General features: G+C 40.2%; 1 protein-coding gene across 7 annotated transcripts in view; it reads right to left on the bottom strand.

The window, feature by feature from the left end:
* Zhx1 (zinc fingers and homeoboxes 1) overlaps positions 1–23,845 on the bottom strand; it is a 32,843-nt gene extending 8,998 nt beyond the window's left edge. Inside the window, exons 1-4 of one of the 7 annotated variants that reach the window (XM_060389394.1) lie at positions 21,649–21,902; positions 13,146–13,258; positions 7,571–7,676; positions 6,267–6,335 (exon numbers count right to left, since the gene is read on the bottom strand). The gene's annotated coding sequence lies outside the window, so the exon portion shown is untranslated. Of the gene's footprint in view, positions 1–5,373; positions 5,452–6,266; positions 6,336–7,570; positions 7,677–13,145; positions 13,259–21,648; positions 21,903–23,739 lie in introns of those variants that run through there. The other 6 variants (XM_060389398.1, XM_021645243.2, XM_060389397.1 and 3 more) reach the window with 6 other exon arrangements.
* Between the last annotated feature and the right edge of the window lie 362 nt (positions 23,846–24,207).

Below are 24,207 nucleotides of genomic sequence, written 5' to 3'. Positions count from 1 at the left end.
AAAATTTAAAAACAGTCTAATAAATTTGCAGTCAAATATTCAAAGTAAAATTTTGAGGCTAAGTCAAGGTTTATGTGTTTCTGAAGTCTAAACCAAATTCAAGTAGTGAATTCAAGTTAGTGATTATTTGCCACCAGAATTTCAAGCGATTTTCATACCCTGGCACCATCCCTGTTATAACTGAAGGAAAAGGAATCCACTTCAAGGACCTGGTAAGAAGCTGTTCTGAGGGGCTGGAGAGATAGCTCAGAGGTTAAGAGCACTGGCTGCTCTTCCAAAGAGTTCAAATCCCAGGAACCACATGGTGGCTTACAACCATCTAAGAGGAGATCTGGGGCCCTCTTCTGGTGAGCATGTTTACATGCAGACAGAACATTGCATGTAAATCTTTTTATTTTAATGTAGATGAGAGCTCTATCTGCATGTATACCTGCAGGCCAGAAGAGGGCCCCAGATCTCATAGATGGTTTTAAGCTACCATGTGGTTGCTGGGTATTTAACTCAGGACCTCTAGAAGAGCAGACAGTGCTCTTAACTGCTAAGCCATTTCTCCAACCCAAATAAATAAATCTTTAAAAAAAAGCCACTCTGACAGTAATTTTCCTGAACAAAGTTGTATGCCCTGATTTAAAGATGCTAAGACCCTCTACATTTGATCATTCAAATACAAACTACATATTCATCTGACAGATTCAAGTAGCACACAGAAAATTGTACTAAACATCTCTAACAAGTATTAATAGTCCAAATCTCTACTTGTAACTATGAAGTCATGGGCTGGAGAAATAGCTCAGTGGCTAAGCTCACTGACTGCTTTTCAGAGGACCAGTTCAGTTCCCAGTATCCACATGGTGGCTCAAAAGCCACTGTAACTTCAGTTCCAGAGGATCCAATGCCCTCTTCTGGCCTCTGTGGGCACTGCACACATGTAGTGCACAGACATACATGCAAGCAACTCACCAGTGCATATAAAATATAAATAAATAAGTCTGTGGAAGATGAAAACATGACATTTGCAAGATATTGTACAAACCTGTCTGTCATTATGTTAAAGAATGGGAAATAAGCCAGAGTTACAAATAATGCATATGTTCTGTCATGTGTACAATCAGAGTTTAAAGATTCATGTGTACATGTATATATACACACACACACACATATAAACACTTGCCATATATGGGGGTAGGGATGTTGGTGTGTTGTGAAAGTATACAGAGAACCATGAGTAGGAAGAAAGGACTCTTAAGGGAAAGGAGGGGGTAATAGAATATATGTAGCAGGAAAGCATAAAGAAGGGTATTGGGGGAAGTATAGTGAGAGAGAGGTATGAATAAGAATAAATATAATGACATGTACTATGAAAGTATCATTTTAAAAATGTGTTTTCCTACAAAACTTCATTTGGAAGAGATTATAAAGAAATCTCTGAAATTCAAAACCATCTAGTTGTTATAAACTAGTATCTTCCAATCAAATAGGAATCATTGGTAGTTTCAAACCGTCATTCACACAACTATTTTATAGCTGTTTATAAGTAAAAACAGAGGATCCTCAGAGTTCAGTTGTAGCAGTGAGACTCTGGGTTCAATCTCCAGCACCATAAAAAGAGAGGCAACAGAGAGAATCCCCCAGTGGCTCCACTATATGGAAGAGCACTGCTGAAGGATGGGAGAGGAAGCTCTCTTGTGACTTTATTCTCTGAAAGCGGATCTGAAAGAGGCCGTCTTTAGTTGGGATATACTAGAAGGCAAAGACAGAGAGGTTTGTTTTCTGAAACGACCTGCAAGTAGTAGTTTTTCAGATTGATGTTTAAGAAAGGGGGCCCTTTCTTCAAACAAATTACTCTGGGAAATCAAAATTTAAGTGAAATTATATTTATGAATGTATGCAACTAAAGATGATCATATCAAATGAAACAAATCAATCTCAAATAGACAAATATCCTATGTTTTATCTCTATTGGAATTCTAAGTTTTATACAGACATATACAATTGTATACTTATATAGGACACAGAATAGAAGCAAAACTGAATGAATGGGTATAACAGCAGATAAGAGAGAGAGAATGTGGTCAAACTTGATATACGTATATGAAAATGACTTCATGAAATCAATTGCCATGTAAGATGAATATATGACAATGAATACATTTTTAAAGGAGAGAAATAGACAGTAGCTAGCTGATTGAAGGAGCCAGAGGCTGAACTACTTTCTGACAAGAATTCAGGATCCCAAGATGCCACTTCTACTTCTAGGGGTTCTAAGAGATGTCTGGAAAACTGTGTCTTAAAACACTTTCAAAACAATGTATCTATTTCATCCAAATCATCTTACTGTGCCACAACTGTACTGTTATCTGAAACCAATCTAGAGTGAATTCAGTGTAACTTCCATGCTGATACAGAAAGCCAAAAGTTTGAGGTCAGCCTGAACAATTCCCAGTAAAGGAAGGGAGAAGTAGAGCCCAGGGAATCCAGGGAGAGAGCAAAGCACCAGCCAGTCATAAGAGTTGCAGAGGACAGTTGAATAGCCCAGGCCCCTTTCCCTTTCTGACTTTTCAGGAAAAGATTAAACTTCTTGTGTTAACTTCTTATTTTTAAATCTTATGCAGCATATAAATAAAAATATCACATCAAATTATTGTTTTCACTTCTTCCCTACCAGCTTACTAATTCAAATTGGTCAAGTAAAACTTTAGGCAGATCTAAACAAATGATACTTTGTTTTTCCATTTAGTGTATGTGCTCTTGTGGCTATCAGGAGACAATCGGCAGGAGGTGGTTTTCTCCTTCCACCATGTGGGTCTAGGGACCCAATTCAGAACATGGGGCTTGGCGGTAAGTGCCTTTACCCACTGAGTCATCTTGCCAAGCTTAAAGCTAAAAAAATTTATAAACTTAAACATTTTCATTAAAGATGTGAAAAATATATTTATGCTATATATATAAATATATTATAAATATAAATATATATAAATATATTTATGCTATATATATGCTAGTTTAAACCCAATCCGTGCTTTTTCCTCTGAAAATATTGGCCTTAGTAACTTAGTAACTTAAATCTAACTGAAGTTATGAAAGAGAGAGGCTTTAAAATGGAAAAAGGCTGAAGAGTCAGCTTAGCCATTAAGAGTTTTTGCTGTTCTTCTAGAGGAGCTAAGTTTGATTCCCAACACCCATGTCAGATGACTCACAACAACCTGTAACTTCAACTCCAGGGGATCTGACACCCTCTCTGGCCTTCACAGGTACTCCCCCACCCCAAGCAGAGCATATACTAATATAGACACATACACATAAATAAAATAAATCTTTAAAAAGTAAAAAATAAATCCAGCACTAAGGAAGCTGAGGTAAGAGGATCACCAGCTCCAGGCCTACCTGATCTACACAGTGAACACAAGGCCAGACTGGGCTACATATGCAAATTGCCCCTACTAAAAATTTTCTAAGGCTTTGGTTTAAAAACAAAAAGCAATCTACATACCTTGAGACACTCTGATTGTTTCAGTATTTCGGACTTCTGTATCTAACTATGCAGACCTTTGAGACTTTTTCTTCCTCTAAGGCTATTCATTATGACCTGTCTTCACGTTCTCTTTGTTCTGCTAACAAAACTGGAATTTGAGTATTATTTAAATAGTTCTTGTGGTTTGAATGAAAAGAGGCTCATAAGTCCTCAATTGATGGAACTTTTTGGGAAGCTTTAGGTGTGGCCCTGTTAGAAGAAGTGTGTCACTGTGGTATGCTTTGAGGATTCAAAAGCCCATGGCTTGATAAGGAATGAGGACTACCCTTAATCTTTGGGTAAACGGACAAATGTTTAGTATACAGTTAGGGATCATGTTGGCTTAATAAAGTGGTGGTTGTAGGTTCTCCTCAAAGATCCATAACAGGGAGTGCTCACAATGCCTCACCTTACAGAGAGAACTACAGGCAACTAAGGAATGCTGAGAGTGGGAAAAAGAGTTTCTCCAGGGAAGAACATATCAGTTGGTTCTCTGATACCAAATGGCATTATTCAGACTAAGAAGGTTATATTTGGGAATAAATTTATATAAATTTAGAAGCATGTAGCAACAACTAAAAGAAAGACCATGAATTTGAAGGAGAACAAGGAGGGAAGATTTGGAGGGAGTACACAGAGGAGAGAAATGATGTAAGTGTATTATAATCTCAAAAATAAAAGGAGTGGGAGAAAGCCCACACCATTCCCAGTTGGCACTCTGCCTCATGATTTTGGGTCTGATATAAGCACTCAGCTACTGCTCCTGCACCATGCCTGGCCCACTTGCCACCACCGTGATGGCCATGGACTCTCACCCTCTAGAACTGAATAAAGATTCAACTCAGCATGATGGCATAAACTTAGAAATTAAATGCTTTCTTTTATAAGTTGCCCTAGTCATGGTGTTTTGCCACAACAATAGAAAAGTAAGACCATTCTTATGAAAATATGAGAATCTCAACTACCCCAAAGCTTCAAGATTTGGCCAAATGGCTCAATTCCATACATGTGTTTAGTCTAAAAATAGGCCAAAGAACAAAAAGGTGGCAATGGAGGACAGTTAAGTATTTGCTGAGCAAGCACAAGAACTGAGTTCAATATCCAATACCAACAACAAAGCCAGACATAAACATGGTAGGGCAATTCTACCATGTTTATGGTAGATGGTGGGGGAAGCAGAGACAAAGAGATCCCTGGAACTCCCTATCCTTCCAAGGGTACTTGTCAAATTCTAGGCCAGTGAGAGATCCTGCCTCAAAAACCAAAGTGGATAGCACCTGAGAAATGACACCCAAGAAATAAACCAGTTATCCTCTGGTTTCCACCTGTACACACATACATGCACCCTACACACACACACACACACACACACACACACACACACAACAACAACAACAATCTTCAAGGCTCTTAAAATTATAATTTTGTAGGAAACAAGAATTTTAGTACAACTGACCCATCTCATGGAAAAAGGAAAGTAAAACACAGATTAATTCATAGAGGCTATGTGGGACAGCATAAAACCAGGAGATTTATAGCTGTTCTCTAGAAAAAGATACTCAACTTCATCCTAAGTATTCTCACCCACAAAACCAAGATTCTTCAAAAAGTTCATTCAACAACATGTGGAATGTCAGCCATGTGCCAGGCACTGTGTCATGTACTAGGGATGCTGAGGTAACTAAGACAGACTGCCTCTGCTCAGTCACTAGCGAAGCAGCAAGAGAAAGTGGCAGTCAAACATCACTTGGACTAGTTCTGACCAATAGCAAGAAACTGGCAGTGACTATATAAAGCACAGCACAGAAGCCTTCTAGAAAAGCTGCAGAGAAGACTTCTCTCGGGAAATAGGAATAACCTACCTCAGGCAAACAAGAGGTTTTTTCTTCACAGCTCATGTGCAGAAAAGAGTTTAGCTATCTTCCACTCTTTCAAAAATTCTTTTGGGGAGAATAATAGATAGCATTTGCATATTATAAAATTTTTCTTTTTGTAAGTAAATTAATCAGCTGAAAAGACACAAATTGAATTAAAAAACAGGAACAAATATCACTACTATGGAGCCAGGTGCATACTTGTAATCCCAGCACTTAAGAGGAGAATCAGGAGTTCAGTGTCATCCTCTGCTACACAGTTTGTGGCCAGCCTCAGTTACATACAACCCTATCTCAATAAAAAATATATATAGTGCATATATCACATTATATGCTATGTAATGTATATATATACAATATACAATATATATGCTCTGTAATGTATTATATATATATATATATATATATATATATGGGTGGAGAGATGACTCAGTGATAAAGCACCTGCCACAGGAACATGAAGACCAGAGTTCAGATCCCTGGAAACTCCCAAAAGCTGGGTGGTCATGGTGGCCCACATGAAATCCCAGCATCACACATATATACACAAAATGGTATGGTCCCAATTAAGATCCTTTGTCACTAAAGGCAATAACATGAACACAGGAAAGTTGCTGTAGAAAGTCCCTGTATGTGATAAACACCTCCTCTGGAGCTCAACTAAAAGTAGCTCCAAACCAATCTCTGGGCCTTGTACTATATACTCTAGAAAGTAGTTAGAGGTCAGCTGTACTGGGCCTGCAACACTAGGCCCTAAAACACAGTAAAAAGTATCCAGATAATCAAGCGCTGGGCATATAATTACTTTTGGAAACTTTTCAGTTCACGGATCTATAGACAAATTTTTTTCTTTGTTAATTTTTATGATAAGAATGTTTTACCTGCATGTATGTCTGTTTGACATGTGTGCACCTGGTCCCTGTGGAAGTCAGAAGAGGACATCAGATCACCTGGAACAGGAATTACAGGCAGCTGTGAACCACTATATGGGCACAGGTAACTGAATGCTGGTCCTCTGCAAGAGCAGCCAGTGCTCTTAACCTCCAAGCCATCTCTCCAGCCCCAGAGAAGTATGTTTCTTCAATCTGATTAAGTCAGTTGTTACACTGCCATGAAAAGTGATGAGCAGCCAGGCAGTGGTAGTGCACACCTTTGATCCCAGCACTCGGGAGGCAGAGGCAGGCAGATCTCTGAGTTCCAGTCCAGCCTGGTCTACAGAGTAAGTTCCAGGACAGCCAGAGCTACACAGAAAAGAGCTGTCTTGAAAAACAAAAAACAAAACAAAACAAAACCTTAAAACAAGGAACATGGAAAGAATTTTATCCAAATGGTATGCTTTTTAAAATATGAATAAAATTTGAATTATTATATTAATTATAATAATTAGGAGAAATATATATATACTTTTGAACAAAGACTTGATAAAATATCTTTAAAATGGACTTTTCATATGGTACAGGTAGAATGTTTATGATATTTATATATTTTCATTAATATTGTTTGGTATTGTTTCCCTATAAAACATAACAAGTAATAGTTTTAAAGACTGAAAATTGCAAACAGATTCTAGTTTGATTTTATGCTAGTGTTAGTTCTGACTTAGTATCAACTAAATAAGCTGAATTTTTTATTTACACATGGTCTTGCTGTAAAAGCCCAAACTGGCCTCAAATGTAAAATCCCCTTACCTTATCCACCAACTTGACTTCACTCTGATTGCAGGGCATGCCTAGTTTAAGCTGGAAACATATTCCTTATTTTTAAGGCAAAAAAAAAATAGTTACATAAAGGTTTTTAGAGGTGGCAGGAAGCCATCCCTGAGCAGGTGTACTCAAGTGTATCTTAGACATTGTTTTGGATTTGGTTCTAAGAGCTTTAAAAGCCCCCATAGTCTCTAGGGTGGCTCTGGCCAAGCCAGTTTCTATAGCCCACCTACATCCTGGCTCTTCTAAGGAGAAGATGCTTCTCAATCAACTCATGATTCAGAACTCATAAAAATAACCACAAAAACATGCCTCTACAGAAGGACTCAACAAAAGCAAAATTTGTTTCATCACAACATAAAAATGTTGGGAGTTTTTATACAAATTCTTCTTTTACGGTCAGAAAGAATGTGTTTGGCTTTCCACTATATCTCTAGGCTCCACAAAGACATATTAAGGCCCCAACAATGTTTAAAACTTACTTTAAAGAGTCTTTAAGCTCAGTTGGTAGAATGCTTGCCCAGCATGCATCAAAAATCCTGAATTGATTTCCCAGGCATAGTGGCACACACCTGTAATCCCAGCACTCTGGAAATAGAAGGTGAGGATTACATGTTCAAGGTCATCCCTGTTCATAGAAAGAGCCCAGGATATATGAGACCCTGTCTCAAAAAATGAAGTGTCTGAAGAGAAGAGACAGCTCAGCAGTTAAAAGAGAACTGGTGCTCTTCCGAAGGACCTGGGTTCAATTCTAGCACCCACATGGTGGCTCACAACCATCTGTAACTCCAGTTCTCAGGGATCTGATGGCCTCTTCTAGATTCTGTGGGCACCAGGCATGTAAGTGAACATGCATACATACATATGTACATACATACATACATACATGTATACATACATTACATACATACATACATACAGGCAGGCAAAAAACAATCATACAAATAAAATTTTTAAAAACCTTTAGTGTGACACATGCCAGAGAGGATGTGGAGAAAGAGGAAACCTCTTCCATTGCTGGTGGGAATGTAAACTTGTACAACCACTTTGGAAATCAATCTGTTACTTCCTTAGAAAATTAGGAATAGTGCCACCTCAAGATCCAACTATACCTTTCTAGGCATATATCCAAAATATGCTCAACTATACAACAAGGACATTTGCTCAACCATGTTTGTAGAAGCTTTATTCATAATAGCCAGAATCTGGAAACAACCCAGATGTCCCTCAACGGAGGAATGGATACAGAAATTGTGGTACGTTTACATAATGGAATACTACTCAACTATTAAAATGAGGAAATCATGAAATTTGCAAGGCAAATGGTGGGAACCAGGAAAGATCATCTTGAATGAGGTAACCCAGAAGCAGAAAAGACACACATGGTACATACTCACTCATAAGTGGATATTAGACATATAATATAGGATAAACAAACTAAAATCTGTACATCTAAAGAAGCTAAGCAAGAAAGAGGACCCTGGGTAAGATGCTCAGTCCTCATTCAGAAAGGCGAACAGGATAGACATCAGAAGAGGGAGAAAACAGGGAATAGGACAGGAGCCTACCACAGAGGGCCTCTGAAAGACTCTTCCCAGCAGGGAATCAAAGCAGATGCTGAGACTCATAGCCAAACTTTGAGCAGAGTGCAGGTAATCTTATGAAAGAAGGGAAAGATAGAAAGACCTGGAGGGGACAGGAACTCCACAAGGAAAGCAACAGAACCAAAATATTTGGGCCCAAGGGTCTTTTCTGAGACTGATACTCCAAAGGACCATGCATGCAGATAACCTAGAACCCCTGCACAGATGTAGCCCGTGGCAACTAAGTGTCCAGGTGGGTTTCCTAGTAAGAGGAACAGGGACTGTCTCTGACATCAACTCAGTGGCTGGCTCATTGATCACCTCCCCCTGAGGGAAGGGAACAGCCTTACCAGGCCACAGAGGAAGACAATGCAGCTGTCACGATGAGATCTGATAGGCTAGGGTCAGAGGGAAGGGAAAGAGGACTCCCCTATCAGTGGACATGGGGAGGGGCATGGGAGGAAGGGGTGCTATTGGGAGGGGACAAGGGAAGGGGCTACATCTGGGATACAAAGTGAATAAATTATAATAAATAAAAAATAAATAAAAAGTAAAATAAAACCTTTAGTGTGTATGTGTGTATGCTTTTCACTTCCTTGAACGCTCACTTATGGAAGAACTATTGAAAACTCTGTGCTTTGCTTTATAGTTTGTTTGTAATAAGCACATAGGATGAAAGTCACTTTAGCCATCAGAATATGACAATATTCTCTAACCTAAATCACTACAATCATTAAAATATAGCAGTCAACATTCAATAAGCATTTGCTAATATCTAAATTTCACTAGTAACAAATAAGCTTTACATATGAATAGTGAGAAAAAACATTCCAAGGGCTATTTTTGCAGTGAAATTTGGGTGAAAACAGCATAGTTCTTACAGTAAGAGCAAATACAACTTGTACTTAGAATCATAACTCTGCTCTGTAAAAAAAAAAAAAACTATAATAATCTAATACAGTTTCAAAATAGTAGAAGTTTTTTTTCACAGAGAAAGTGAGTAGATTTTGGATGGAGAGATGGGTGCGTGGTTAAAAGCACTGATTGCTCTTTTAGAGAACTCACATGGAGACTCTCAAATATCTGTGCTCCTGTTCTCCTGTTCCAGGGGATCCAAAACCCTTCTCTGGCCTCTCCAGGTACCAGATGAATATACATACAGGAAAAACACCCATATCCATAAAATAAAAATACTTAAAATGTTTAAAGTTACTGGAGTCTGTGCTTATTAATAAAAATGTTAAATGTACTTAAAATGTTTATAAATTAGAGAGTCTTGGCTATATTGAGTTCCCAAGCCTTTTTTCTTTTTGGCTGTCTTATATTTCAAATTAAATGATTAACAGATAATAGTATGGTGGCCTACTTAGCCACAAAGGATGTTATTTTTGTAAGATTATACATGAATAAAGGTAATATTTTTACACCAAATATGGTTCAAATACAAATATTTTCAAAGATGCTATAGTTAGGTTCATGTTAGTATTTTAGCTAGCGTCAACTAAATAAAACTGTTCTTAAGAAGCAAGCATGTATGCACTAAGAATCCTTAGAAATCTTTCATATATATTCCCTGGGAATTCTCAGAACTATTTAGTTTCACTGTTTTCACCTCAGAGTCAGAGCTCCATTTAGCTAGCTGAAAATATTTACTTTCACATGTTTGTATTCGAAGTAAAAATCACAAATCCAGTAAGAGCACAAAATACTTAAAATCATATGCAAAAAAATAATGAGATCCAATTAAAACAAGAGATATTCACTATACACAAGAAAAGAGACAGACAGACATGCAGAAAGGTACAATGGCCTTCATAAACCTAAGGCATTTTCACATTTAAAATGTAAACAATTTAAATAGCGCAGTTTTTAAAAAATATTAAATTAAACCAGTGAGGTGGTACATGCCTGTAATCCCAGCACTCAGGGAGGCAGAGGCAGATGGATCTCTGTGGGTTTAAGGCCAGCCTGGTCTACAAAGTGAGTCCAGGATAGCCACAGCTATACAGAAAAACCCTGTCTGAAAAACTAATGATGATGATGATGATGATGATGATGATGATGATGATGATGAATTTGTCAACACAAATATGTACCCATCTAAATGGTTTTTAAATATTACTGGCACTTAGACTCATTACCTAAAAGATAAATCTAAAAAAAAATACATCAAAACCAAAAGAAGTCCAGTATTAAAGTGATTAGAAAGGCAGAAATGAATATGACAAAAGCAAAGGCATCTAAAAGCCATGACCAAAGGGATACTAATTTCAGAGGATCCCTTTGCAAATGCTAATGAAGGCTGAAAGGTAAAAAGCTATCATTCTACCTGCTTTTGTTCAAGTCAGAGAGTGGAACTTAATGATACTAAAGACTAAAGAATCCAGGTCAGACAAGTTGCTGCTGGAAAGCTCTGGTCCCATATGTGAGGAGGAAAATGTCTCTAGGCATTAATAGCCCAGTTTGCGTATACCTGCTAGGAGGTGGGGGGGCACAGTGAGTGACATAAGCTAGCTCCATCGTGAAACTGACTTGTTGACAGTTTGTGAATATGACCCAAAAGTGCTTGTCTGCTGCAGACAGTTTCTCCCTTTTTTCAAGAAGGCATGCTTTGTCTTTTACACAAGAATGCTATTCTTAGTTCTGAGGAAGGCTACCTTTCTTTAAGGACTTGGAAAATCATTCATCTGCCCATAACAGTCCTTATTTATAAAATAAGGTGACTACTACCTACCTCTCTGAGGATATATTCATTTGATTTTTTTAAAAAATTAAAATAACTGGACTAAAATATTTCAAATATATAGTATATAACCTAATGTTTCCTGTAAAAGCCAAAATTAGATAAAATATATCAGAACATAAAGTACAGTCAAATAGTTAAAATTTGGTATTATTAATACAAATAAACACATAACATCCTAATTTGTATAATTATAATTCACTGTTATCAGTAACCTGTATATTTATAATATATTTTTCGACTATTTAGGAACTGAAGTTAATTTTTAATTACATTTCTTTATTTTCGGTGTGTGAGCATGTATGTCATAGCAAATGTGTGAATATCAAAGGACAACTTGGAAGAGTTGGTCCTCTCCTTTTACAGTGTGGGTCTTGGAGATGAAAGTTAGGTCATCTGCCTTTACAAATGACTAAGTCATTTCACTGGCCCTGAATTTTGTATATATTTTTTAAAGACAGGTCTCACTATGTAGCCCTGGCAGGCCTGGAATTTGCTATATAGAGTAGGCTAGTCTCAAACTCAAAGATCCCCTCATCTCTGTCTCCCACGCTCTGGGATTAAAGGTGTGTGCCACCATGCCCGATTGCATTTTTAAATATAGATAAAAGAGTAGTAAAACATTTAGGTAATTCCCCCACATTCAAGGTCCTTCACTGATAATGCTCCTTTGTCTTCATCCTACATTATTAGAGCATCTGGTGCAGTACCTTAAACATGGCAGAGTTTGGCAAGTATTAGTTGAAAAACAAATTATTAATATCCGAAATAATGTATTATGAGGGACTGGAGAGATGGCTCCACAGTTAAGAACACTCTGTTCTTGCAGAAGCCTCAGGTTTGGTTCTTAGCACCCAGGTCAGGCAGCTTACAACCACCTGTGACTCCACTTCAAGGGGGATCTGACACCCTCTCCCGGGCTTCACAGGCACATCCACCCATTCAAAAATTAATCTTTAAAAGATACTTTATGATGAAATGCTTTTGCCTTTGAAATTATAGTCATAGTTCTTAAAGTTTGAAAGCAAGTGCTTTTTAAAAAAGGTTTCATGCTTACAGTTGCTATTTATTACTTTATTTTATATTCATGTGTATGTATATGTGACTCAGTGTGAGCATATTCCACATGTCCTGCTTCCACAGGGAAGCCAGAAGGGGGCATCTGATCTCCTGGAGCAGGAGTTACAGGTAGCCACTGGCTGAGGGCTGGGAACTGAACTCAGGTCCTTTAGAACAGTAAGTGCTCTTCCCCCCCCCCCCTTTTGGTGGGGCAGTTTGAGACAGTCTCACTATGTAGCCCTGGCTGGCCTGGAACTCGCTATGTAGACCAGGGTGGCCTTGAACTCACAGAGATCCACTGACCTCTGCCTCTCAAGTCCTGGGATTAAAGACTTGTACCACCATGCCTCGCTGTAGTACATGCTCTTAACCACCATCAGGCCATCTCTCCAGCCCTCAGCTGCTGCTTTAAAGAAATCATTTAAGAGAGACAGAGACAGAAACAGAGAGAGAGAAAATTACTGTCTTTTTTAAGATTGTGTATGTGTATGCGCACGCACGTGCGAGCATGCACATGTGTGTAGGTGCTCGTAGAATCAAGAAGAGGACATCAGCTCCCTGGAATCTGGAGTAGAGGCAGCTTTTTAAACATTAGCAAATACCATCTTATGGACACTTAGGTGAGTACTTCTGTACCAGGGCTTTCCCATCCATAAATAACGAAACACATACCTGCCATTCTTCCTCAGCTCTCTGTTCATTAAAGCAGAAGGTTACCCCTTCCAATGAGGTCCTTGGCTCAGGCCATTATCACAAATTGTCCCAGAGTAGCTAGCAGTCTTCTCCTACAGAGGAAAATACACTATTACTTTATTACTTTAGCTATTACTTAGACTTATTAACTACTATAGTTTAGGCTTTGGCTTTTAAAAAATACTTAATTCTGGAGAAAACTTACTTCCTCATAGAAATTTATGTATAAATTATACATGCGTACATACATACATATATGTGCATATATAAAAGCCAACCTCAATATTGTAGGAAACACAAAATGTTAAAGATGCATTAAAAATCTACTTATACAGACAAACCAGTAACTATTATATTATTTTCAATAAAATTCCAAAATGCTATTGTGACAACATAAGTGGCAGAAGTACCTTAAAGAAAAAAAGGATTTGGCTCACAGTGTTATGATGGGGAAGACATGGCAGCATTCATGCCTACATGCACATGAAAAGACTTGTTCACATACCCATGGGCCCAGAAAAGATCAGGAAGGCTTCCAGGTAGGCCCTCCCTACCTGGCAGGTGCCATAACTCTCAGAACAGCACCACCCACCAGACCAAGTGTTAAATACATGAGCCTGCTGGGACATTTCACAGTTAAGTCATAACAGTGTTTAACTAGAAAGTTGTTACCAAATGACATTTCAGTGTGTTGTCAAGTATTAGTATTGTGTAAAGTTTCCCCTCATGATGGTACATGGCTTTAATCCCAGTACTTGGGAAGCAGAGGCAGTAGCACCTCTATGAGTCAAGGGCAGCTGAGTCTACATAACAATTTCCAGGCTATCCTGAGTTACATAGTGACAAACTCTTTCATTTACACACAAATGTTTTAATTCATCATTTTCTGAAAATTCAAACTAATGTCTAAAAGTGTTTGGTATATTTCCAAGAGTACCAAATCCACTTGAGAAATTTTAACAAAAACTACAGCTGCTTCTTTTACTAGAATAACAGCAATATTTTCGAAGGTAGAAATATTTTTTATTCATTTATATCTGCATTGGTGTTTTGCCTGCACATATATCTGTGTGACGGTGTCAGATATTGGAGTTACAGACAGTTATGACCTGTCATGCATGTGAGCGCTGGAAATTGAACCCCAGTCCTCTGGAAAAACAGTCAGTAATCCTAACTTCTGGGTCATCTCTCCAGCACCAAAGCTGGAAATATTTTTGTTGCTGTTCTCAAATCACAGATACTCTAAAACACAGAGAAACAGAAAATCATCTTTTATCTTCCCAAATACCTTATCTTCTTATTCCTGGTAATAGTACACACAATCTTATAAAGAGTCTTAAGAAATAATGTAAATATATTTAAAAGTCCACTAGTAAAACTTCTAAGTTGACTAGAAGCTTAGGCCAAAAATCCCACTAGTTTCATGAAAAGTCAAAGAGCATTTTCCTGGCAGACCCAGGGAAGTACTTCATTCTGACTATAGCTCAGGGCTCTGCAATTTTGTTTTCTAGTATCTCCATATTCAGCCATCCTAAGAATCCATCTACAGGACATGGATTAGAAGAGCAAATAGGAAACAGCTGTCAAAGAGGGAGGTTATCTTCAAAAGTGAATTAATACAGTAGGAAATTGTTAACCAATTGAAATTCATTCTTAAATCATACAAAAAGGGCGAGATGTTTTACTGAACAAGAGTCTCCTGAGATGAACTGCCAAGACACGTGAAGGCACAGACCAAGAGAGGCACACCAGATGAGCACTCTGATTCTTCTGAATGAAAACCGCATTTGTCTGATGCAATTCCAGTTTGGATACAGAGATTCCTTGAGGACATCTCTTTCTAAATCACAGTATTTTTTTTTAATTTAGAGTGAATGGATTTCAGAAATCAAAGAGCTCGACCATGTGCATTATATAATAAAAAAGAACAAGCTGTTCTAGTGGAAATAAAGACCTAAATAGCTATAAAGACCTAAAAGCCTAGACTCTTCAACCAGTTGCGATCAAACCAGCATTGCCACTCACTACCTGCTCAATTGTGGACAAGCAACTGCCTGTACACTTCATCCTCCTCATCTATAGGGTGAACAAATGACAGTGCTTCGTTAATGGGGCTTCTTTGAGGATTGGAGGTAGTATGTCTTAAAACTATTTTCTGGTACTTAGCAAGAACTCAATGAATTTTGCTTGGATTTTATTTATGGTATTACTTTCAAGTTATATAATAAAGGAAGTCTTGGTTTAAAATTGGGTAATAAATTATAAAATATTTTTTAAAATCTGGGTACCAGTTAACCAGTGCATTGTATCCCCTGTTTATAATCTTGGTACCTTAATACAAATTGGCTTTAACAGTAGGTAGATATATATCTATTATATAATATATAATATATCATAACCCAACCCCCTATACACATACATACTCTGAGTTACCTTCGAATGGAATCATTATTGTAGGACACACTGCAAAGATTTGCAGAGAACTGACAAATCTTTGACACAAATAACCTTAGAGTAATGAGGAGAAACTGTTTTTGTTAACCTTTTCACTCCCAAACACAGTCCATGCACAGTTCATTTTCAACAACCTTCTTTTTCACAAAAATGTACTGTGAAAGGAAATAGAATTAGGATAGGAGGAAGGCATAACTATCAATGAATATCTGCAAATATCAAAGCTTCCTAAGTCCTTTCATGACAATAAAAAAGGAGAAATGCATATTTAGGAAGAAGAAAAGAGGGATTCAAATCATAATACTAATCTGAGTTAGTCTGGTCTACAAAGTGAGTCCAGGACAGCCAAGGCTACACAGAGAAATCCTGTCTCAAAAAACTTAATCACCTGAAATTAGTGATAGCTATCACTTATTATTATGTATTTACTTATTTATTTGGGAGGATGGCACACGCCATGGTATAGAGGACAACTTTTGTGAGTCTGTGCCCCTTCTTTAGACCACGTGGATTCTGGGGACCAAACTGAGGTGATTAAGCTTAGTAACAAGTGTCTTTAACCACTGAACCATCCTATTGCCTGGACAGCTTTTATTTTAAATAATAAATATATATTTATAGTTACTATTTGATACTGTATTTTAAAAATAAGCTCTGATACGACTTTTAAAAATTCTCAATCTAAAAACTGAAAATAAAAACCCTGCAAAAAAAATTTCTTCAGGGCTATATTTAGTAGGGCACTCATATGGCATGCACCAAGCATGCTTTTAATCCCCAGTACAAGATAAACTGGGCCCCACAGGGTACAACTGTAACCCTAGAAATTTTAGAAGGTGGGATCCGGAAGATCAGTTCAATGTCCTTCTTGGCTACACAGGAAGTTCATGACAGCCTGGGCTACATGAGAGGCTTTTTTTGTATACAGCCACATGCCTGTAATTCCAGCACTCAGGAGACAGAGCAGGAAAACTGCAAGTTCCAGGCCAGCCTGGGCTACACAGCAAGGCTATGTCATTTTGTTGTTGTTTGTTATTTGGTTGGTTTTTTGAGAGAGGGTTGGTTTCTCTGTGTAGCCCTGGCTGGCCACAAACTCACAGACATCCACCTGCCTCTGCCTCCTGAGTGCTGGATTTTTTTTTTTTTTTGTTTTTGTTGTTGTTTGGTTTGGTTTTTCCTTTTGAAGTAGGGTTTCTCTGTGTATCCTTGGCTGTCCTGGACTTGCTTTGTAGACCAGGCTAGCCTCGAACTCACAGAGATCCGCCTGCCTCTGCCTCCCCAAGTGCTGGTACTATAGGCACGTGCCACCATGCCCAGCTCAGCTATGTCTTAAAAACACACACAAACATTTATTCAGCTGACTTCTTGATCAAATATCATTCTGAAATTGCCTGTACACACATATACATGTTTTCTAAAAATATGTCATTGTTTAGACAAAGGTACATATCACCATATCACTTAACAACTTTGTGTGTGTGTGTGTGTGTGTGTGTGTGTGTGTGTCTTCATGACTCTTAAATGCATTAAAGTTGCCCACGTGGCATGCTGGGGTTGGCTACCCAGAGGCTATTTAAGCTGTGGGCTGGCTTTCCCCAGGGTCAGATGATTGTTCAAGGTTCCTGAATAAACTGCATTGAAAAAAAAAATGCATTAAAGAACACTGATTATATAAAATGCCAAGATTAACCTTAGCAATTCTAGAACTGGCTCTGCAGACCAGGCTGGCTTTGAACTCAAATTCACCTGCCTTTGTCTCCCAAAAGCTGGGCTTAAAGGTGTGTGCCACCAACCAGGCAGAGTATCTTTTAAGAACAAAACCTGGAGCTGGAGAGACGACTCGGCAGTTAAGAGCACTGTTCTTCCAGAGAAGCAAGGTTCAATTAGCAGCACTCCACTGTCTATAACTCCATTCCAGGGAATCCAAAACCCTCACACAGACATAAACGTAGGCAAAAACATCAATGCATATGAAAACAAATCTTTTAAAAAAGAAGAAAACCTGAGCCAGGTATGACAATGCACACCTGGAATTCCAGCACTTACTGAGAGTTGGAGACAAGTGTGGGTTACATTGTAATTTTAAAACCCTCCTGAGCTATACAATGAAACTGCTCAAAAATGAAAAAGTAAAAACGTTTCTTTTAATGAACAAAAGCTGGTAAGTGCATAAAATTTTTATATATTTACATAAAAGTAAATCTTATAAAATATAGATTTCCAAGATTTGAACTCAAATGTATATTACGATTAGTATCTAAGTCACCAACTTTATTTAAACAAATCTAGTTTTCAGAGCTACAAGGATACAATAAATATTACAGTAATATTACAAAACACTAGTTATTATTCAAAGACCAATATCAAAGTTCTAAAAGTAAATATAATTTAAGTTACTTTTAAAGTTACACAGAATAATTTTAAAGAAGTTTTTTTTTGAAAAAATTAACAGTATGTGTGCTTACCATAATGTAACAGTTATAGTGATTTTTTTTAATGCACAATAGGGCTAGGAGGATGGCTGAGTCAGTCAGGTGCTCCCTGCATAAGCTTGAAGACCTGTGCTGCGCCTCAGCTCCTGGGTAAAGAAGCCAGGCACTACAAGGTGCACCCACAGTCCCAGGGCTAGAGGGGCCAGGAGAGATCCCTGGGGTTTGTTGGCCAGCCAGCCTCAACAACTCAGCAAGCTCCAAGTTCACTGAAAACTCTATCTCAAAAAATAAGGTAGACAGTCACGGAAAAAACCACCCAGTGTTGACCCAAGGCTCCCACATGCACCTGCACACAAACGCACATGAGCATGCCCTGCCACAAAGATGGGTAATGTTGGGTAATTATCCTAAACAATACAACAGGCCAAGCATCCTCCTAAATAACTGCATTGACTACAATGCTCAATTAAAACTAGCTAAGTACCCAACTTTCATCATGTTTAAAATTCAAATAAGCAGGGTCTTTTGAACCTGAATTTATAATGGTAAAACATAAATAAAAAGGCTATTTCCTCAATTGTATTTGTGATCAATTTCATTATTTTACTAGCACTTTCATTTAAGTATTAAATCATAACTTAGGACAAACTAAGTCTCAAATATTACATCCTTTATTCAATGTAAAAAAAATAGATGGGGAGTAAGCAAGCTTTTACTAAGAAGCAAAGTAAAAAGAATGCTTGGGCTGGAGCGAGGGCTCAGCAATTAGGAGCAATGGCTGCTTTTCCAAAAGATCTCCAGAACCCACATGGTGGTTCACATCTGTCTGTAACTCCAGTTCCAGAGAAACCAAACCCCTCTCTGGCCTCTGAGGGTACTGCGTATTATTGTGCACAGACATACATGTAGGCAAAACACAAGCCACGAACACGAGCAATACAATAACTTTTTTAAGAGTGTGCGACAATAAAAAAGAAAATACTTTATCACATCACTTTCCATATGAATGTGAATTCAACAAAACAGAAAATCTTTAAAACAAGCCCCTGCCTGTATGCTATTGACTACATTAGTAAAATAGCAAAGCTCTGCTCCTTTCAAGCAAAAACAAGTGCCATGAAAGGTGAAACCTCTACAACATCTTTCATATACGACCCTCAAGCCAAGCAAGCTCAGCTATGCAAGAGATGAAGCTCCCGACGAGCATCTTCCATGCAGACACATTTATGTTTTCAGCCTTAGCATATTTTCAAAGCATCTGGCATCTATGCCTCTCTGCTTTGCCAGACTAATCTCTTCAGAACTGAGTATAACACTAGAGCTGTATGCACTGTGAGGAAACCAAGAACCAGCACATCGTTAGAGAAGTGTTCCAACACTGAGCCGTAGGCTAGTTACACTTGACCTGTGCCTTTAAAACATTTCCACCAAAAACAGTAAGCTCTTTTGAGAATACAAGAATGGCTCAGGACTGTCGTAAGTTACCCAAGTCACTAGGGTTGTGGGGTTTTGTTTTGTTTTCTCATTTTAATCTAAGCAGTTAAATGAAACATGTCAAGAGGTAGTTCCACACACACACACAAAAAAATCATTGATAAATGAAACACTGTAAATTCTGTATTTAAAAAATACCTAAGGGACAATGAGGTGGCTCTGTAGGTAAAAGCATTTGCCACCAAGCCTGACAACCTGAGTCTGGTTCCCAGAACCTACAGAGCGTGTGGAGAAGTGACTCGTGAAAGTTGTCTTCCGACCTCCCATTACATACAGTAGGCTGTCGACACAACTGCAGCACATAAACACAGACAATGAATAATAAATGTAAAAAAATTAGTATCTAAAATTAGCTGAGATGGTGGTACACATTTGTAATCTGAGCACTGAGAAGGAAGAGGCAGGAGGATTGCCATGACTTCAAGTCCAGCCTGACTATGTTTTGAAACTCCATTTCAAAACAAAATCTAAAATTATGCATTTGACTTTGCCTTAAATTAGTCTGTATGCTTTAAAAATGTGTGGAGGATGGAGAGAGAAACTAAGAGAAAAAATATTCATGAATGTCCTTTTTCTTATATGCCCTGCTACCAAACTGTTGTCACTGGCAGCACTCAACCTTTCCTTCACTTAAAATCTGGAATCAGAACTGCTTCTTTAGAAATTGAAATAATCTCTGTGCCAATAACCCTGTTAGAACAAACTTTTATTAATCCCCATTACCAGTGTGAAGTGACTTTTCCAGGGCTTTTTTTTTTTTTTAAAGAAACAGATCATTCCTGCTGCATGCAAATTAAAGCTTTAAGACAAAGACTGAAATACAACGACCAGCACCACAAACAAAACGGTGCACTTATATCCTCGCACGCTTTCTTGGGTGAGAAATGGTTCTTAAGGATTTTCATTTTGCTATCATAGTAACCTACGAGAGAATTGTTTCTTCGAGTTACATGGAATCCCACCCTACTAAACACGTCACGATTCTCTATCAGCCTTTCTTACAATTTTCTAAATATTAGCCCTTTTTGGTTTTTTGCTTTGTTTTTGTCTTTTACAGAAGGGCTGCTGACAGAAGAGTGCTGTGACATTCCTACTCTATCCACACTTTTCCCCTACAGTTTCCCAGTTGCTTTCCCAGAGGCTTAATCCCTAAGCTAAGGATAGCAAACAGAGTCTTACTCTTCAGTTTTGCTTTCCTTACTTGTGCCCTTGGAGTACTGAAACAAAGAATTTCAAGCCCCTTCACTTGGAACTTCGGTGAGAGCTTCAGTAAGGGCTTCCCAGCCATCAGACCCCAATCCTTTTTATTTCTTCTTCCTGGCCATTCATCCCCTTCAAGAAATCAGCAGTCTTTCCCTTTAAGCCCCAAGACTTGAAGATTCCTCCTGTCCATCTTCCCCTCTAAGTCCCTGCACTCACGCCCATACCTCTACAGAAAGGGACAAGTGTGTCTCCACCCTCTTTAATTAACTTCTCCCCTAAAATCCTGGTCTTCCTCAAAATAAAAAATAAAAAACTATACTTTTTAGAGATGCAACTATGACTCTTCCCAGCTGAGGCTTCCCGTGACTCTGAACCCAAAGCCAGCGCACTCCAGTCCAGCAGGAGACCCCTTGCTCAGAGGGGCTGAGCCGCGTCCCCACGCCTCCAGAGGCCAATGGTCGCGGTCGCCCCAGCCAAGGACCTGCACAGTAGTTAGGGTCCTCTGTCCCAGAGACGTCCTCCCCCAGGAAGACCAGCTCCCCATCCCCTCGGCACCCCCAAGTTACTCAGTGCTCTCCCAACCAAGGCGCTGAGGCTTTCCCAGCAAGCCCCCAGCCCCAAGCTCCGTCCTCGCTTTGACACCCCGACGGGAGCACCCGGGAGCTGCGAAGGTGCCCGCCGCCGGCGTCTCCCAGCCGCGGGGCAGGCCCGGACCCCGACAGTTCGAGGCTGTGCGCCCCAACGCTGTGGGCTGGGTCCTCTGCCCTGCTGCTGTTGCTGCTGTCCGTCCCGTGCCGCGCCAGCGTCCGCGCCTTCCCCAGCCGCCACGAGCTCCCGCTCGGCTTCCACCCGCAATCCCGCGACCGCAGCCCCAATGCCCAGCTGGCTCGCGCAGCTACCTGCAGGGCCCGCCGCGCCTCAGCGCCTCGCTGCCGCCATCTTGCATTTCAGAGCGACTGCACTTTTCAGGGAGTCAACTCTGACCTGTGAACCCTAACCCCGGAACCACTCGGAGGGCCCTCGCGCGGGGGGCCCCCACGGAGCTCTGCGGCCCGGCCGAGGCGCCAAGAGCCAGGCCGGGGTGCGAGGGAGACTCCCGTCCCTGAGCCTTGGGAGCCGCGAAGAGGAGCCAGCCAAGGCGGGGCGAGCCGGGCGCCCCACTCGAAGACTCCGCGGATCCTATGGGATGCGACCCAGGCCTCTCCCCCCACCCCCCAAGATCCCTGCGCTGCGGGAGGTGTGCGCCGCCCCGCCCTCTGTCAGGAAGAGCCACGCCCCCTGTCAGGAGGGGCCACGCCTCTGCCACCAGAAGCCACACCCCCTCAGGCGATTGCTCCGCCCTCCGTCGTCAGAAGTTGGTCCCCGCCTCCCACGACCTCGGTCTCTTTCTTCCATTAAACTGCCTCGGTCTTCAGAAACCCCCTCTCCCCTGGAGCCGGATTCCTAAGGTCCCGCCCCCCGAGAGCCACGCCCACTGTCAGGCTCAGCTCCGCTTTGGGAGGGCCCTCTGGATTCCAGCCGCGCCCCCGCCCGCTGTCAACAGTCCCGCGCTCCTGTCAGCTGCAGCTCCGCCTCTTCTAGCCCGCGTCCAGCAGGAGCCTGAGCTCCAGCTTTGGGCAGGAAAAGTTGAGCGTGGCCCCACTTGGAGCCTCCCGCCTCTGCCTCCGACTGCAGTCCCCCGTCCCCCTGCGAGTCACTCACTGATGCCGAGCTCTCAGTGGGCAGAAGCCCTGCAGCGCGGCCAGCTGAGGACCTCACCGTCTTCCCCACCTCCTCTTCCCTCCCGCCCTCTCATCATTGTTAAAATGAATATGCAAACGAAGGCAGAAAGAAACCACTCACGCAGAGTGTATTCGCGGCCCAGGACGTAAGAGAACTCTTTAGCTCCTGGACGTTTAGTCCCCACCCCCACCCCAGTCATGGACCCTTTGTGCTTTGATAGCAGGGCTCCACCAAGCCACGGCAGTCCTAAAATCGGCAATCTGCAGTTGCTTGAAGGGAAAACTTGGCTGCCGGGATCAAGGTGCACAATATTTAGTTGCATCCTAAAATTCTAAAACGTGTGTGCTGAGGCTTAATGATCTCCCCAGCAGAGGTATGCAACCCTGCCCTCCTCTCCGCCCGTTCTTAAAACAAAAATTTAACAGCACTTTAGCTTCCTGGAGCTAAATTCAGAATGTAAACTGCCTATACAAATAATTTTAAGAAATCAATGTGATTTTTTAATAAGAACAAAAATAAACAGTTTATAATGCTGTACTAACATCAGTAAAAATTAAAATAATATATTCTCCACAATGTATTCAAATACTCTTGAACCCCATAATAAAAGACAAACACACACACACACACCACAGTTTATGCTCACCCAGAAACAGTTCCAGATCCACTGAGAATCCCAGGTTAGGATTTACCTCTGAGCAAAGAAAATATTTCGAATATGGAAATTCATTATTTTTTTCATGCATTCAACCATTGGCTTTTGAGCACCACAAGCGCCATTCTCTGCAGCAGATGTAAAGCTGAGTAAGGCCACCCATTTGTCCCTTGGTACTTAAAAGGGATTGTTCTGGAACCCTCCAGGAGACCAAAATCTATGGTTGTTCAAGTCCCTTAAATAAACTGAGGTGGCATTTGCATTTAATCTGTACACATGCCCCATGCAGTTTACATCAGCATGATGTAGCTGCCAGGCAGAGAGCTGCTAGCCTCTAACAGTTTAGAAAACCGGGAGGAGAGAAAAAGTTGAGTCCTTCAGCATACATGCATGATTTTTTTTTTCTGAACATTTTGATCCACAGTTGGTTGAGTCAGATATGGAAGCCATGGATCCGGAAAGCTGTGTTCTGTCTTCCAGGATCTTACAGACTAGATGCTAGGAAAACAACAACAACAACAACAACAAAACAACAAAACATGCACATAAAATACATCAAAGTAAAAAGCAAGAAGAGGGAGAAAGAGAGGTGCCTGAGGCATATGGACCTCACCTCTCTTCTCCAGCTCTCCCTCTGTTTCTTTCTTTTCTTATTCATCCTTTTGAGTACTAGTTTATAGTCTCATCTTTCTCTCTCTGAAGTAGTCAGCCTGCTTCACTCCCTAAAGCCAACAGTCCAGAAGCCTCCCAATTTAAGGTCACTCCCACAGGGCATTTCTGTCCAGGAAAACAATTTCAATAGCACAGTGCTGGGAACAGTATCCCCGGCTGAAGTGCTGCCAATTATCTGGCATCCTTGCACAAAGCAAGACTGTTAGCAACACTTGGAAGGAAAAAAAAAAAAAAAAAAAAAAAACGGTTGCAGACTTAAGCAATATGCATATATGTTTCCCATAGCAGATTGTGCCAGCCCACATAAATCTGTTTAGAGACTGCACTTACAGGGTAACTTGTTTTTATTAAAATAAACTCATTTATAAAAATTGTAAATATGACTGATTTTAACAGCTGCGCAGCTCTA

The sequence above is a fragment of the Meriones unguiculatus genome, chromosome 8 (assembly GCF_030254825.1).
Source record: "Meriones unguiculatus strain TT.TT164.6M chromosome 8, Bangor_MerUng_6.1, whole genome shotgun sequence".
Classification (NCBI taxonomy): Eukaryota; Metazoa; Chordata; class Mammalia; order Rodentia; family Muridae; genus Meriones; species Meriones unguiculatus.
The sequence above is the reverse complement of the archived record's forward strand: the minus strand, read 5'-3'. Positions and strand labels throughout refer to the sequence as shown.